Here is a 15,608-nt window from a genome sequence, read left to right on the forward strand (position 1 = left end):
GACCGCGAGAGTGGGAGCAGGAGTAGGAGAGAGCCATGGACTGCGCGGTAGGTGGAAAGTGGGCAAAACAAAAAAGGAAAAAAAAAAGGAAACAGCGAAATTATTACCAAGTGGGCGTGGGGAGTGGGCGCCGGGCGATCCGGGCTCGGTGTGGCAGGGTCTGCGGCACAGCAAAAATGCGTAGCAGATTAGCGATTTAGGGATGTGGAAAATTCATACGTCTGCCAGCCAAACAGCCAGCAGCAAATGAGTGAAAAGGGTTCCCGGCTGCTGTTTTCTGATTTTGTAAAACCTCCGACTTGAAATACCCAACAACGGAATTGTTTTTCGAGCACTTCCAACGAGGCACGAAAAATGTTAAGCTGCAACTTCAGCGCAACATTGCGACGCATTTAAATGGGCAAGACGAGCGATCCGACACGGACTAACCGCTCCCTCCACCTCGGGCTGTGTGTGTGTGCCTGCCCCTCATAAACGCTGAATTACACTGTGCAGCAGACTTTGGTTTGACGCTGCAGACGGATGTTAAAAGAGCTCTAAAAGCTAGAGACCATGTGCAGAAATTAAGCGTATGTGTTTTGCTGAGGGGCGATTTACTGGGAGAGGAGCTAAAAATTATGATAGAGACAGCTGAGGCTAATGAAAAAGAACGTATATATCTATATGGTATATGGGGGTTATTAAAGACACAGCTAAGGCTAAGGAAAAAGAACGTATATATCTATAGCTCCCACTCAAGTTTAGAGATTCTTAAAATTATGCAGAGTGTCTTTAGAAATCCAGCTCAAATTAAACTATAGACTATAGAAGGATTAGAATTTATTTTGAAATTTACTTGTAACAACTAGAAGAAAGAAGAAGAAACCTATTGAGCATTAGAAATAGATAGACTGTAATTAAAAAGGGACAAAGAGTTAGTGAGCGAGAGAGAGGTAGAGATCTTGACCGTATCATCATATCAGCGAACATAATAACGTATTTTATGTAGAACTCGAAGAAAACAATTTCATACTAATACCCAATATTTATTATTAAAAGAATTTTATTATATATATAAAATATAAAAAAGAATATTTCGATTTGCCCATATTAAAAAAAAAAAAAAATATCCTACGCATTAAAAGTTTAAGATATTCTAATTAACTTATTAAAATTCGAAAAATATTAACGATTAACGATATATGAAAAACTTAAGCTCATCAGTATTTTAAAAATTTATATTTAGATGAATTTTTGTGCAATAATATAAATAAATAAATAAAAGTCAACCAATCTGAGCTTTATTGTTGTTTTTTTACTATTATTATTATTATTATTATTATTATTATTTTTTCTTATTTATTTATTTATTTTTTTTTTTTTTTTTTTTGTATCAGAAAAAGGTTATGTCCATTTTATGAATTGGATTTTATTGTATCTATATATTGAAAGATATATGTATATATATACATATCAATCCAAATAATGTAGCGCCAATGATTGAAGTACGAGTATATCCCACATTTCAATTGCCCCTTGCCTAACGCCCCAGTCTCTAACGGGCTGGCGGACTGACTGATGGACTGACTGACAGACACTGTTTACAGGGTGCAGCAGCAGCTCCCCTCCCACTCTCAGTGGCAGCCCTTAATGCTGCTGCACTCGACTATAATTTTTATGTTACCATGCACTCGCCTACCAATTAAAATGTCTGCGCCCAGCTTCGGATGTGCTTATGTCGCTAATAAACCGTATTATTAAGTGCGTGGGTGGGTTGGGCCGTTGTTTGCAAAAGGGGCAACACGGCTGGGATCGGGGCTTAGGTGGTATGCTGACCACCCCACTAACCTGTGGGTGTGTGTATCTGTGTGTGTGTGTATGTGTGTGCAACGCGACAGCCACTTTCAACTTCCGCCGGCAAATGTATAATTCTATGCCACTGCAACTGGATATTTTTTCGTGCCTCCCCGAGCCTAGAAACCAACTACACCCGATTCCGCTCCCATCTTCCACGCTCTCCGACTCTCTCCCATTCACTCCCCCATCTCTCAAACACTCGCTACTCTGCCAGTTGCATGTAAATTAATTTTAAGCTGCTTACGCCAAGAGAGAGAACATTTTTCATTTCATTTTGTGCGCCTTTATGCGTTTATAAAGTGCGCCGTGCTACCAAGTTTTTGTGAGCATTTTTCAGCGTGGCGCCATAAATAGGCCAGAACAACAAAAACAAAAACGGTGTTAAAGAAACAGTTAATGGCAAACAAACTGCCCAAAATATTTGTTGTACTCACGAGGCTACGGAAATTCAATAAAATTGTAATTCTGTTATATAGGTCTGATGTCAGTGCTTACCTGAAATGAGATTAAAAGTAATTGAACTGAATTAGTTGAGTTATACAAGAGACATTTAGAGGTAGTTAAAGATCTATTGTAGATAAGTATCATCATTACGCTGATATAAATATTTAATGTTTTAAAAATGATATTATTTGTCAAACTATTTTGTTCATTAAGATGCGGAATATATTGTTTATATATTTAGTTTTTCTTCGAAAATTATTATTATAGAAATTATAGAATAATTTAGCGTACATTTTATATCAAACATAATATTTATTTTATTAGTTATTATATATTATAATATTATGTGGGAGCATGAAGCGGGCATGCAGAGAGGTCTCATGCTCCTAACAAATAAATAATTACAAAAAATAAATAAAAATTATATTTGATAAATAAAAATAAAAATGTAAATTAAATTATTTTATAATTTCTATAATAATATGAATCTATACAAAATCCTACAACATAATAATAAATATAAATAGAATATAATAGAACTTTAAGCAATCATGTTTCTATTTATTTTTTGTTGTACTCTTTATATATTTTTTTAAAATATTATGTATCCATAGTTGTGCTACCTAGTAATCTAAATATACATTTGAAGAAATTTAGTTCCTATTAGTCGTTTTACCATCCCTTAGCCAACGAAGGCTAAAACAACCTTCAGAGTTTTCTACGGTCTCCCATAGTTCAATTGATCAACTAAGAGATCAACAAGGTCTCTGCCGTCATAACGCCCCTACCGACACTTGCACATATATTAATAATTCATCTACAACATTTAACTATAATAATTCATTATAATATTGATATACTTCCTATGTGAATAACTTTTGCTTATATGGCTACATATTTGAATACTTTATCTGCAGCATTTAAACTATAATAATTCATTATAACAATTTATCTATTTCCTATGTGAAGCACTGTTAGTACTAAGCCCATAACAGCCAATTAGATACTTTTGCCATAAGCACCACGTGCACTGTTTGTATTTTGCGCTGTAAACACTAGTCAAGTTCATTACAAGAGCGCTGTTTATACATAGTTTATCCAGCTGATCTCGATGTGCACCCGCATGCACTTCATATGATTCGGGCTTGCAGCTTTTTGCCAGCTTTCTAATTCATTATTATCGGCTGCTGCACCAGCGCCTCCGCCGGCGCCACGTTTATAGAGGTCAAAAGTAAGACAAACAAGCGGTCGGGGTCGTTGCAGCACTCGCTGGCTGGCTGGCTGGCTCCGGGGTTGGCTGCAGGGTTGCGGATTGAGCACGGGGCTAACGCTGATAAACTTTACCAGCCAGGCCAAAGGGATGGAGGAGCGGGGCTGGGAGAGGGGCACAGAATTTATGTTGACTGTAGGCGAAACGTTGAATTCGAGCGGGCCAAACAGATTCTGTTTTTTTTTTTTCTTTTTACAAAGCCCCCGCAGTCTTGTTTTTTATTTTCCCTCTTTTTTTCTTTTTTTTTTTTTGGCGACTAGTTTTTAGGGTTTTTATTCGTGCAGGCAGCGAGCGAGGGGCTGGCAAAACAAAAGGATTTTGCAGCTAAAGCGTACGGATTTTTAGTTAGTTGTTATTATTTTATATGCGCCCATCCCCTACCCTCCCCACGCCCAGTGGGGCTGGGGCCAAGTCCGAGTTCGAGTCCGAGCTCGAGTCTGAGTTCGACTCCGAGTCTCGGACATGCAACTTTTTGCAGCACACTGAATCGTTGGGCACGGTAGCCAGGCAACGCAGGGGTTAAATAATGGTTGGGGCTCGAGCTGGGGCTGGAGCTGGCGCTTGGGCTTGTGCTTGGGGTGTGGGATTGCTGCAGCGGTACAAAAGTTTTATATTTTTTTTATATTTTGTTCGCTCTCTGCTGGAATGTGCGCCAAAGCATAATAATAAAAGCGAAAGGCAACGAAAGGAGTAACATGCTCGTTAGCCCAGGCCCAGGATGATAACAGAGCAGCAGAAATGGCAACAAAAAAAAAAATAAAATAAAATAAAGAGAAAAAGAAGAAGAACGAAATATCGTTGAATGGAGCGAGTGGCAAGGAATAATCTAAAAAACGAAAACCCAAACGGAACGCAAGACAAACTTTGCCTGGCAGGCGTGGGTGCAAAATAAATGAGGAGCTAGCAGAGCGCACGGCGGGGATGGCTGAGCATATAGAGGAATGGGGAGCGAGGGCGCTGGGTACAGTACACAGCTGAAGGACTCGACGCTGCCGGATGAGTGCCACGGGCTGAGCTCAAACTTAAAATGGACAAACGTGCAAAGGCAGCTCGCAAGGCAGGCAGCCGGCAGCCGGCAGTCGCCAGCCGGCAGGAGGCGGACAACCCATGAGCTACACTGATGAGCAAGAACTACGCTGGCGCAGGACAGCAGCAGGGGAGCGGTGGGGTGGCTGGAGTGTGGGAGCGAAGTGGATGGCGTCGCAGCAATAGCAGCAGCAGCAACAGCAGCGCGAAGCATCTGAAATATACTAATAAAAAGCGTTGCGGACGACGTCCGCGTGAACTAGTCCTTTAGTCCTTTCGGTACCCTAGTACTCTAGTCGCCAGTCCGCACCCCATCCACAGCCCCTGCCCCACAGCACCACACTGCCAAGTGACTCTTCGCGAGGGTGCCCTTCCGTTACGTTACTTTCCGTTTCTTGCCTTGCTCAGCCCCTGCTCCTGCTCCTGCTCGTGTTTCTGCTGCCACTCCTGCCTTTCATCCACACCCCCAAAAAATTATGCGCCGAGTGGCAGGAGCTGTTGGTGGGCAAGAAAATTTTTGTATAAAAATTGCGCTGGCAAAGTAAGCAAAACGGGGCAGACAGTGACCGTACCAAGGGTAACCATCCACTGGGTGGGGCGGGGGGCTACAGGGGTGTGGGCTGGGCAGCTGCTGAAGGGTTAGGTTAGCTCACGCTGCTTTTCGCTTGGCAGGGAACTCGCAGCAATCCCAACTGTCATCTGTGTGTGGGTAACAACAATGGGACAAGGCAAAAGCTTCAGCAGGAGCATGACAAAAGGCGGGGTAAAGTAATAGAAGGGAGACAGAAAAAACCAGAGAGTGAGAGCAAGGGAGGTAAAGCAAGGAGGAGAGAGAGAGTGGGATGTGGGGTGTGTTCAGCGGCCGTGGGCGAAGGGCAGCTGCCAGCATCAAAGAAAACAGACAAAGTTGGCGAGCTGGCATCACAGTGGTCAGAGAGGTAGATCATACAGAGCAGTTATCGATAATATGTATATCGATGAAGTTGTCGAAGGTAAACTTGAAATTTTTTGTGTATGATTTTTAAAAAATTATATGAGAAATATATAACAAATTTTCCAGACTGTAAGTAATTGATAATTAATCAAAAACATTTTCAATTTACTATATAGATATATATAAGTAAATATATACTAAAGAGATATATAAAAATATTTAAAAATAAATAAAAATAAAATAAATAATTATCGATATCGTTGATGGATATAACGAAAAGAGAGTGATGAGTGTAGAGAGGTGAGTTAAAGAATAGAATGGCTAAACTAAAATATTAAAAAGTATTTCAAAGATGAAAATTTGTTTATATATTAAAAAATAATAAAAAACTGAATAAAAAATTTTTAAAATATTAATTGCTTGGCAATGGTATGAAATGTCAATAATAGTTATATTTTAAGTATAACTAATTTTTCTATAAGTCTCTTTCAATATAGAAAATATAAAACTATTATTCGAAAATCGATATATTAATATTTTCTATATAGAAAAAAAATTAAAATTTAAAAAAAAAAAAAAAAAAAATTACCATATAAGATATATAATAAGCTGCCAAAAATTATTGAAAATTTAAAAATAAAAAATTCTTTAAATTTATAATTAAAACGAGGTCAATTGATAATTTACTTCAGCTGTTCAGATGGATATATATGTAGCTATATCAAGCACATATTAATATTTAAACTATAAATATTTGCCAATTCATTCCATTGTGTGTCTCCAATGGCAACCACCTTGGCCGCTGGCAACCGTCAGCAGGCAGCAGGCGGCGGTCCGATAGCCGGATTCATAGTAGAAAATAAAGCGCATATTCTTGTTAAAGCGCCTGCAGAATAAAAAATTCTTTATATTTTTTTTTCTGTTTTATTCTGTTTTCTTGCTTGGTTTTTTTTTTTTTTTTCGGTGCGCTCTAGAAAGGGGACTACTGTTAGTGGGGTGGGAGTATGGTCTACGCCCATGATTCACAAGACCGTTGAAAGGGTACAAGACAGCGTCCTCGCTGAAATGTTGCTGACTTGAGCTAGTTGCCAGAGCCGGGGTCCGATGAGTATGTCGACGACGACGCCGTCGAGGCTGACTACAGCGATGCTTGAGTAATTCAATAGCAGGGCGTAGGAATCCAACAGCAACAACTACCCCTAGAGTCAGGGAAAAGTTGCTGGCGCACGCTACGTGGCGTATTTCATTAGCAGTTTGATGATAGTGGGAGCAAGTAGATTGAAGTGGCCGTGGAAGGTACTGCTCTGGGGTACTTAGATAGCAAGCAGGGGGTAGTATGGCAGCGGGAGCAGTGGGGGCAGAGCCAAAGAAAGAGGGTAGCAACTAGGACTCTAGCGTGCGCACTCAATAGCTAATTTAGCTGTAGGCTGAACCCGAGCTGGGAATATAACAGCAGCAGCAGCAGCCCCTTACCGACTGTAGGTGTGACTTAAGTGTTAAAGCAAAAGAAAATTGTATATTTGATGAGACGCGACAAGCTCTGATTGAGTTTTAATATATTTCGAATGGTGTTCTACGAAAGTAGTCCATGGAAAATTAAGTAGAATTACCCATACTAAAGAAATTCCGAGCATTTCTCACCTATATTTAGCAGTCTAAGTAGTTTTTGTCGATCGTAGGAGTTTCTTTGTATGAGTGTATACTAAAGTAAATTGTAGAACTTTTGCTCCATGAAATCTCCCCGATTCCTCTTTTTATATATATTGAGAGAGAAGTTGCTGGAAGACAGCTGTATTTCTTCATTTCATTGGGGGTTTTCGGAATGTTTTCAAAAGTTGCTCCGATTCATTTTTTAAAGATCTTTACACTCATTTTTACAATAGCTTTGCCGAATGATATCCCAATTCAAGCAGCAGTTCTATAGTAGAGGCTGGTAGTGTAGGTAGAATACTGCTGCACCCTTCAACTGCTGTTCATTATCTCACTTACTGCAGCTCTATACACGTATACATAAATAATATAATTTCTTTCTTTTTTCCAATATTTTGTGCCTGGCCAGAGTCCTCGAGGAATGTTGCCTGCAAAGTTCTCTAATTTGTGTGTGTTGAGCTTCTGGTGTCCGAGCGGACGGTGCTGTGAGAGGCGGCGACCAGTGCGCTGTAGTCGAAAAGGAAGTCGCAACCGGAAACCTTTTTTTTTCCTGCTACTGCTGTTGCCAGCTATCCGGGGACTGTAAGGCAAGACGATTGGGCTGGTGTGTGGATGGGGAGGCAGGCATCAGGCTTCGCTGTGAATCAGCATCAGGCTACATTGAAGACGATGCTCAAGCCCCAAAGATAAGGCCTCTAGCCAAAAACTCAGCCAAAGGAATAGCAAGAAAGTAAAAAGGAAAAAAATAGAAGGAGCAAAAGGAAAAGGGGGAATGCCAGGCAAAAGGAATAAAAAAAAACAACGTGCCTTCAACAATGAAGGCCAACGTTTTAGCTAAGCGAAAAGTTGGCTCCAATGGCTGGCTGGCTGTGGCTCGGTTTGGGATTGAAAGCACAAGAAGATGAATCGTTTTGTGTTGGCGTTTTGAGCATTCGAGTGGGCGACCATTAGTTGGAGTCGGAGGCAGAGGCAGTGGCAAAGTACCGCGGGGGGTTGGGCATGTTTGTGCTAGAGGTTTAGATTGGGTTTGGGGTTTGGGGATTGGGTTTAGCTTGCTTTTGTGTGCCAAGAAAAAGCGACGGAAGGTTGGGCGACAACGTCCGCGTACTGTCGCTGGCAATAAGCTTCAGATGGGGCAAGACGTTGGAGAGTTGGGGTTTGGGATGGAAAGCGAAGGACATTCGGGCTGGTGACGCCTTCAAGTGTGTGCAGCGCCAGCCGTAGCAGCAGGAGCAGCAGCTACACATCAATCGTGTGGCCAAGGCTGGACTCTCTTTATATATACTTATACAGATGTATATATACCTTGGCTTTTAGCTGGGCGTTGCTCTGGGGATAGGGCTTTAGAAGAAGGGATTCTTCGTTTTCATTAAGCCAAAAAAGAGAAAAGAAAATGTGAGGAGAAGTTGGGTTCCTGGTTGAGCGACGTAATAAAAGTAAAATGCGTCTGATGAACAGCGCACAAAGGCAGAAAGCATAAAAATTTGTTGGCTTTGCCTACGCTCTGGGCCCGTGGCTCATCAGCTAAATCCAGCAAAAACATAGAATGAAGGGTAAGCAGCACGCTCAAAAGAAAGTGGTTAGAGCCAAGCTGAGATCAGACGATGTACGGTGTAGGCGGTACGGGCTCGAAGCAGCCGAGCAGGGCAGGGCACAAGTTGCTACAAAACTGACATGGGTTTCATTTGTATGCTGCCTGCTGGCGACAGTGGCAAACGGTAGTGGTAGGGGTAGGGGTAGGAGTAGGGGTGGGGTTGAGCAATGCGTGGGGGTAAGGCAAGCCAGGGCAGGGCAGGACTCGAGCCCGACCCGACCCTGCTGGCACATGTGTGTGCCGGCACCCCTTTAAGATGTCTCGTGCGCTGCCTGGCACTAAAAAGCATCACAAACTAACTAAATGCGAAGGCGAATGTGTGTGTGTGTGAGTGGGGGTGTCCTATGTATGTGTGTGTATTGTTGGTGTGGTGGCTTTTAAGCAAACGTCTTTCACAAGTGAAAGGCCTGGCGGGCATGGCAGTGGATTGAATGTGGGCAGAGGCCGTGGCAGCCAGCATTGGGGGAAAAGCCAAAAATGTAACCTAAAACTGCAAGAAAATTAACCAAAAATACTAAGCCAAAGTCGAAGACACTCTCACACAGGCACACACACAGCCTCACATGTGTGTGTGTGTGTGTGTGGCTGAGGTTGTGCCTATGAAAAGTGTAGCATAGAATTTGGAAGCGATGGGCTGGGAAGGGGGCAAAGACGGGCATCGCCCAAGTGCATGGAGCCTTTGACTTGGCAACATGGCAAGACAAGCCAACGAAACTTGGCAGCAAGGTGAGGCGCCTGTAGCTAACCCCTAGCCACCACTCAAACCCCAATGCAAGCCGCCCTGTCCCGCCTCTATCCCGCCCATAAGCTCTGCCTCTGTCTCTCTGTAGAAACTTTTGGCATTGTTTTTGTGTGTGTCTCGGAAAGAGTGTGAGAGCTGTGTGTGTGTGTGTGTGTGTGTGTGTGTGTGTGTGTGTGTATTAGAGGCGGCATCGCTTGTCGGGCTTGCTTTTTGTGATGTGGGATTCCAGAATGTGTGTGTGAGTGTGTGTGGATGTGTGTGCGTATTAAGACTGGGGCTGAGCTAAGTCTGTGCCCGCCTCTAACTCAGTTTTCGCAGCAACTTTGATTGTGGCTGTAGCTGAAATACATTTCTGCTTGCCACAGCTGCAGCTCCTTCATTTTGGCCAAGATGGAGTTCAGTTCAGCTGCCAATGTGTGTTAGTGTGTGTGTGTGTGTGTGTGTGTGTAGATGGGTGGGTGTGTTGGCCCACCTAGGTTTGTCTGTTTTGCGCTTGACAGTACGTAAAGACGTTCCTTGGCAGGTTTTTCGTGAGCATGGAGTCTGATGCTACGTTTTCTACTGGGGAAGGACTTTGAGCTGATGGCTGCTATTTATATGGATGTATGTGCTTCGCTCTGTGCATGTGTTTGAATGTGTCTGTGAATGGCCGAGGGCGCATTGGGGAGCTCGTACCGTAAGCCCAGAAGCAAGTGATGAGCTACACCAAGAGAAATGGCAAAGTATGTCCTGAGAATGGGTAAGGGCGTGTGCTGGTTGAAGGCAAGGCATAGGATAAAACTATAGATAAATTGCTAGTAGATACTAACAGAAAGCTATGTTATCGATTTGTACATATATCGATACCGGCGAAAATCGCATATTTATTTTTATTAAATATATGATATATGTACGTGCTTATATCATTCCCTGTCTTATCGATACATACAATAGGTTGAATATAAAGCAATGCTATACCAAAATATATTCGAAAAGTATGATCAATACATACCGTATCGATACACACATAAAATGATATTCATCTAAACGATATCGGTAAATATATTTATATATTTTCTTGATCATAGATGTTGACATCTGTAATATTATCGACACATTCTGTTGAAAGCTATCGATATAAATTCGTTTAAAAAGCAATTGACACACAGCAAAGTATGGTAAAAATTCTTAAAATAATCATTATAATGCAGATGAAAAGACAGATTTATCGATAAATTCTGGTATCGCAGATTTTGTTTTTAGCCCATCAATAAATTTTACAGACAAATTTGCTAAAGCTAACATAATATATTGAGAAACACTCCTGCAGATTTATAACTAATATGAGAAGTTCGATGAAACTTGTTTTATTTAGTTTATTAAATTCTTTAACCTTTTTATTTTAGGTTTGTCATTCCCAGCGAGCTTTGGTTTTTAAAGTCGGAAAGTTAATCACAGAGCTTAGAATGGATGCCATAATTATAGGGCTATCATGTCCAACTGCCGCCTCTTTTACCCCAAGGCACAAAGTCTCAACCCTCGGGCAAAACTACCCAACGCTCACCCACGCCCTTCATCGAGTGTATCAACTCATTCTCGCAGTGTCTGTGGCATCAGCCAAAATGTAACCCGTCGAGCTTGTCGCTTGCCCTTAGCCAAAGTCGTCCTCATCTCTGGGAGGGGATACAGTCTTCCTCTTGCTAGACGCCCATGCCCATTCCCTGGGAGGTAACTCGGCAAATGTCTTCGTCGGTTTTCTTGTCATCTATTTCTATTTTCGATGCCTTGGATGAGCAGATGAGGGTCTTGGGCTGTCTAACTTGTCTGTTTGTATGATGTGATGCTAGCAGCAGCCCACCCAGCCTCATGTCCCTGATCTATTCATGTGTGGAAGACATGTGTGTGTGGGTTTGTGAGTGTGGGTATTGGTGTGTGCAAAAAACCGTAAGCAATTTTCCGTAACATCTATCCAAACTAGAGAAAGGAAGATGGAGAATGGCCCAAGACAGCCAAGTCGAAAGACGTTGTCGCAAAGCCTGCAGCTCCTTCTTATTCTCTCGACTCAATACCCGCCCACTTCCTGGCTACGCTGCCCATACCGGCACCCGCACTTGTACCCTTACCCGTGCCCGTGGCCGTATCTTGGTCCGGGTCCGGGTCTTAGTGCTTGGTTTTGGTTCTGGTCCGGGTCCGGGCTCCTGTCGACGACATTGACTGGTTCCCTCGTCTGCTTCGATTCGCCTGGCACGTTGTTGTCTGCCTGCTTGCCTGTCTGCCTGCCTGCCTGCGACACTAATGCTGAGATGTGTAACCATCAGGCTGCAGCTCGCATCTCGCATCTAAAGTTTGTGTGAACCGTATCACCCCCAACCCCGAAATTGATGAGCTGGGGTGCTCGAGCGAACCCAGCCCAACCCTAAGTCCAATCGCCTGGCAACGTCACCGTCACCAAAATCATGTTTGATTACAGCTGAGCAGCATAACAAGATACACTCATAGAACTGAAAAGAAGAGAAAAAAAACTCGGGAAAAATTCACATTTTCCAAAGTGAAGAATGACAGAAAGTTGGAAGTCAGGATTTAAATACTGGAGGTGAAAGAATCAAATCAAAAAATCTTTAAAGTGTTGAAGCTGTTGTCTGGAGCTGCTATTGGTAAAGGACTTGTACACTTCAATCCATTTAACGGTTTATATAATACCTTGCCATATGGAAAATGTTCTATATTTATCATATACATATTTATAGACATTTATGTATATTTAAAGTTATATGGAATGGTCTATATTTATCATAAATATATTTATATACATTTATGAATGTATGTTTAAAGTTGTTTGTTTTTTTCAGTGTATGCACTTTGACTCCATTTTTAAATTACACAAATTTATTTTGCTGCAACTCTTCTTCAGTCTTTAAGTATTGTATAGATTTAGGTTAGGTAGAAATTAAACCGAAAGACGCTTTCGACACGATGTCCTGCGGCGGCTTATGTGCGCTTAAGCACAAAGCTTGACCATACACACACACTCACACACACACACTAACACATTCAAACTCCATTTCTCATACTCACACTCCCCCACACACATCCCTTCAAATATATAGCGTCACAGTCCCTGCCCTCGCCTGACTTGAAGTTCCTTTTGACATACACACACACACACACTCCAATACACAACTGCCCACACACCCACTCACACACACACACCACTATTTATATACAAATGCCGCTGACTATATACAAAATTCGATGCTTTTGTTGCTTCACGGGTTTGGGGGCTCGTCTTGGCAGCCCCTCTATGACCAATCCCCAACCCTAGGCTGACCCACCCATATTTGCAATAAACAAACAAGCGCAACATTTTTTCATATGTGTTGCGCATTTGAAATGCCCTAACTACTAATCAAACAATTCTTTATTATTTAGTGATTTACTTTCAATTTAATATTTTATAAAAAAAAAGAAAAGTTTTTTAATTTCAATTTAAGTAATGATTTTTCTAGAATGCCACTAAATCTCGCTTAAATTTTTATAATAAAATCTTAAGCATAAAATAAAATTTAGTTTTTAAAAAGTCTATAAAAATACTGAAACCTTTTACTATAAGGTTTTAAACTTAAAACAATATTGTATATTTCTGGAAAATAAATTTGATATATTTGTTTTTAAGTTTATTTTTTTTATTGCAAAGGAAATAATAAAATCATTTTTTTTATTCAAGGCTCGACTAAAATATAGAATGCATATTAAAATAAATAAGAACGAATTAATTATTATCTTCCAAGTAAAAAATGAAATAAATTTAAAAAAAAATCTAAATAAATTTGAATATTATTATTGTGTTATTCATTACATTGTTAAAGCACCACTTACATCTGGAAAATTAAAAATTTTCTTATATGATCCTCTTTATTTTATTCATTCTTGTGCTCATTATTATTTTATTTAATTTTTTTCTTTAGTTCATAATGTGTTATAAGTTTTATTTTATGATCCCTTATATTTGAGTCAATATTATTATTTATTTTAAAATTCTGCAAAGTTCAGATTGAACAAAATATAAGTTTTATTTTATGATCGTCATTATTTACTTTATTAATTTTATTTATTTATTTCTAGAAAGTTCTTAATGAACCAGAAATGAGCTAATGCTTTATATTAATCAGTGAAATACATCTCATATATTTAAGGTTTTTTTAATCTCCTACAAAATGTACACCCAAAACTCTCTTATTCTCACTTAAATTTCTTAAGAACTCCTCATTCTCTTCCTACTTCTATGCTCTCCTCCGTCTTTCACAAACTTTCTAAAATAGTTGGTATACCCTTGCTTGAGCTGAACGCATAAGCAGCCCCATAGAAACTTGACTGGGTGCTGGACAGTCTTTGGTCTTTGCGGCCATGTGTGTGTGGGTTACATACATCGGTTGCGGGAGATTTTTGGGGAGCGACGAGGAGTTGGGGGGCGGGCACATAGCGCGGCATTTGGCTCAAGAAGCTTTACTTCTTTTGTGGCGGCAATGCTGGCGCCCAAGTTCCAACGGCCACAACAACAACAACAACAAGCACAACACCCTCTCTTTGCAAGAGCAACCCGTCGGGCATTTGGCGTTGGCAGCGCCTTTGCCTTCGTCCCATCGTACCCGCGTCTTCGTCATTTGATGAATTACCGTGCAGGGCAAAATGTGCGCCCTTTGGAGAAGGGGGCGTGTTTCGCTCGCTCTATGTGAGTGAGCGTCTGTCTGTGTGTGTGTGTGCATGAGGTGTGAGTGTTTGTGTCTGTGTGTTGCGTTTCATTTTGGGCTGCAGACACCCATTGCCACGACCATCACACACACACACACACTCACACCCGCCAACTCATTTCGCGCTTCTATGTACTCAACATACGCACATACATATATATAGTCGTATATCATTAGTGTGTGTGTGTGTGTGTGCCCTCATGTCTAGGCGCCATTTCATCCAAATCGGCATTATGAGCAGGTTTTCTTATGCGGCTGCTGCCGCTGTCTACGCGGCGTATTAGCAATATTTTGTGCAACTGTCTACGATGATTTCTTTTCGATTTCATCTCCTTCTCTGCCTCTCTCTCTCTCTCTTTAGCAGACGACAGGTAGGCAGAGGCAAAACTAGCGAATGAGTTTTTGTTTTTTCTTTTGCGAGTCTCTTAAATTGGTTTTATATGTGTCTTAAAGTGAAGGCATGATAAGGGGTCGGGGCTTGACTTGTGCGTGCTTGTTTGAATTGCAATAATATAGATAATAATATAGATCATAGATAATACTTAAGGTGCAAAGAAATGATGATGCTATAGCATAGATCAACTTAACATTCTAGAGCATCATCATGAGCAGGTAAATAGTTGTTTATCTGTAATAATGTAATTATGGGAAATCAAGTGAAAGTGTTAAGCGTGGCTAATGAAGTTCCTCAAAAAATTAAAATTCAAAGTGAGTTCTTTGTGGGCAAGCAAATTGCGTGGTAGCTAAAGGGTTACAAATGACCCAGTGAACTTTGAGAGTTGGTGGATTGGGCGTAGGGCATAAGCTCGGTAAGCGATTGTTGGAGGCTTAGAATTATCTAAAGAAATTAATTCTATAGAAGTGGAATAGGCTTAGCGAAATGTGAGATGAATTCAATTTCTTTCCAGGTGATTATTCAAAAGGAAATTTCATAATCTGAAATGTAATCAAAATTTCTATGTATTCCATATTTACGAAATTATTATTTAATTAAATAATATTTAAATACAATTTCATTATAATTACACATCAATATATTCATTAGAGCTGAAAAGAATTGTGTTTGAAACTGAATAATTAAATTTGTAATATATAATAAAACAATATGAAAAAGAATTGCTATTAATACAAAGAATTATTTAAATATTTGTATTCAAATTTTTTAAATAATAATAGCTTATATTATCGTTTCAGTATATTTAAATATTATTATTTCTTAATAAATTTAATATTTATAAAAATTATATATATCAATGTTAACAATACGCAAATATCATAACAGATAACATATAGCCCATATAGCTATGTATATATCATCAGATATCTTATTGAACTCAATCATTAGCTAATAGAACATGTTGCGCCTTGGCCTGCAGAGACAAATC

At 40.4% G+C, this 15,608-nt stretch overlaps 1 protein-coding gene across 3 annotated transcripts in view; it reads right to left on the reverse strand.

The window, feature by feature from the left end:
• The window catches only part of LOC108609499 (uncharacterized), an 86,736-nt gene that overhangs the window by 25,639 nt on the left and 45,489 nt on the right, over positions 1 to 15,608 (reverse strand). The window lies entirely within an intron of this gene.

Source organism: Drosophila arizonae, chromosome 3, assembly GCF_054131065.1.
Source record: "Drosophila arizonae isolate 15081-1271.41 chromosome 3, UAZ_ARI_1.0, whole genome shotgun sequence".
Taxonomy (NCBI): domain Eukaryota; kingdom Metazoa; phylum Arthropoda; class Insecta; order Diptera; family Drosophilidae; genus Drosophila; species Drosophila arizonae.